This window comes from Rutidosis leptorrhynchoides, chromosome 2 (genome assembly GCF_046630445.1).
Source record: "Rutidosis leptorrhynchoides isolate AG116_Rl617_1_P2 chromosome 2, CSIRO_AGI_Rlap_v1, whole genome shotgun sequence".
NCBI classification, from domain to species: domain Eukaryota; kingdom Viridiplantae; phylum Streptophyta; class Magnoliopsida; order Asterales; family Asteraceae; genus Rutidosis; species Rutidosis leptorrhynchoides.
Window position 1 is genome coordinate 572,129,283 of NC_092334.1, and position 3,023 is coordinate 572,132,305.

A 3,023-nucleotide genomic window follows, 5' to 3' on the forward strand; every position below is an offset into this window, starting at 1 on the left:
TCAGAAAACCATTTTTCTTAAAGTTCAAGTGTTGCGTATTTAATCAATGATCCAATCGTTAAGATCAAATACGAATAAGGTGTCAGTAAGCTTGTTATTGGGTATGACCCGACTTGGATCAAAACATATTAGCCACATTAATTTAATATGTCTCTCGGGCATACGAAATACCTTCAGAGTGCTAGTGTCAACCAATTGTGTATCATCTATTTGATCTTGAACCTCTTCAAAATCTATCTTCCTTTCACTATTACCTTCCATTAGGAACTTAGTTTCAAGGAATTCCGCCTTTCGAGCAACAAATACATTTTGCTCGGACGGATCATAGAAATAGTATCCCATATCATCCTTGGGATATCCTATGAAGATACATTTTGTGGATCGAGCATGCAACTTATTAGCATCATAGCGCTTAGGATAAGCTTCACATCCCCATACTTTCAAGTATGATAGAGAAGGAGGTTTTCCAAACCACATCTCGTGAGGAGTTCGTTCCACTTTCTTGGTTGGGGCCATATTTAAAATACGAGCCGCGGAGCTTAGACAATAACCTCAAAATGATAGAAGTAACGAGCTTCTTGCCATCATAGATCGAACCATATCCATTAGGGTTCGGTTCCTCCTCTCGGACACTCCATTAAGTTGAGGTGTCCCTGGTGGAGTAAGTTGTGAGATAATCCCACAACTCCTAAGATGATCTTGGAAAGCCTCGCTTAGGTATTCACCTCCTCTATCGGTACGAAGTACCTTAATTGTCTTATTGAGTTGATTTTATACTTCGTTTTGATATTCTTTGAATGCTTCAAAAGTTTCATCCTTATGTCTTAATAAGTAGACATATCCGAAACGACTAAAGTCATCAATGAAAGTAACAAAGTATCTTTCACCATTCCTAGTCATGGGTTTAAAGGGTCCACATACATCCGAATGTATTAATCCCAATAAATCTTTAGCCCTTTCATAGGTCCCTTTGAAAGGTGCTTTAGTCATTTTGCCTTGTAAACAAGATTCACATACATCAAACGAATCCATCTCATTTGATTTCAAAAGTCCATTCTTTTGAAGTGTATGCATTCGGTTCTTGTTTATGTGATCAAGGCGACAATGCCATAAGTAGGAATCACTCAAATCCCTTTTGAGTTTCTTGGTGCTAGTATGGTATATTGAGCTACTAGATGATGTGTCATCATGAACCAATTCATAAATTCCATTTGAAGGCGAAGCCTTAAAATAGAATACATTATCTAAATAAACGTGGATATCATCATTAACAAAATTAAGATAAAAACCACATTGTTTTAAACGGAAAACTGAAATAATGTTTCGACATAAATCCGGTGCATACAAAACATTGTTCAAAATAAGTTCCAAACCACTTGGAAGTTTTAACACAAAGTCTCCTTGAGCCTTCACTTGCACTTTGGCTCCATTACCCATAAAGAGACTTGATGTTCTCGTTTGCTTGCTACTTCTTTTGAACCCCTGCAAAGAATTGCAAATGTGAGTTCCACATCCAGTGTCTAATACCCATGTATTAGAAGAAGTGATACTAAGCTCTATATATACCATATATATATTACCTGAGGATTGCCCCGCATCCCTCTTTTCCTTCAACTCCTTAAGGTAGACCGGGCAGTTGCGTTTCCAGTGACCCATTTCACCGCAACCGAAGCATGGGTCTTCCTTGGGGTTTGCTTGTCAGGCAACCTTTTACTTCTTGTTCTTGTTTTTGGTTGGGGTAACCATCTTCCCCTTTCCCTTGCCTTGATGGGCGGGTCCTTTCCTCTTATCCGCCTTTGGCTTAGAGGTGTTATTACCTTTGGACCCACCATCATTGATCATTAGCACGGGTGAAGCCCTTTTACCCATGCTAGTTTCCGCCGTCCTAAGCATGCCATGTAATTCTTCAATGGTCTTATCCATCCCATTCATATTGTAATTAATCACAAATTGGTCAAACCTCTTTGACAAGGAGTTTAGGATAAGATCCGTGGCTAGCTCATTGGATATGTTGAGATTAAGACGGTTTGCGCGATCAATAAGGCTTTTCATCTTGAGGACATAAGATGAAACGGATTGGGAGTCATCTATATGACATGCATGTAGCGCTCGAACCGTTTCGAAGCACTCGACACGAGCTTGTTGAAGGAACATCTCCTTCAATTGCGTGATCATGTCGTATGCGGTATGATGCTCAAAATCCTTTTGGAGTTCGGGTATCATAGTCCCAAGCATTAGGCAAGCGACTTGCACCGAATCGGCGCAATACTTATCCCAATAAGCCATGCCTTCCGCATCATCCTCGTCGGGTTGATCGGGAATGGGGTCTTCCAACACATACGCTTTATCCTCGAGTTTGAGGACAATTCTAAGATTGCGGAACCAATCCATAAAGTTCGTATGGTTGAGTTTGTCTTTCTCAAGGAGAGACCTTAACGATAGGTTGTTCAAGTTAATAGGTGCGTTTTGCATGTTGTTATTATTGGCGGCCATCTACAAAATTTAACAAAGTTCATTTTAGTATCAATTTTAAATTTAATGAACAATACCCTTTTAAATTTTAATTGACTTATTAAATATTAGAATCCAACGGTAAATCAAATTTCGGTTAGGTGACCTTTATCCCGTTATTTGATTTAGCTAGGTAGTCATTTATATGACAATTGCAATCCTTTTGCAACTTCTAAATTATGGGATCATGCAATCCTTTTGCATGGCATATTTATCCCATCAACGCCTATTTGTTCCTCATGCTTCGGTGACCCTAAGTTCATGATTCTCAAATCAAGTTGTCCTACTTGTGTAAACATGTAAAATTAACAAACAAGTGGTTAGGTGACCTTTATCCCACTAGTATGTGAAATTTACCTTATCCGTATTAGTTCGCTCATGACGGTTAGGTGACCTTTATCCCATCAAGAGTTTCCTAATATGTCTTAGTGTTTACACAAAAGGATGGCGTTTTAACTTGTTTGCCTTGTTTTAGTTTTAAAGGGATTTTTAAGTTTTCATAAATTCTAGTT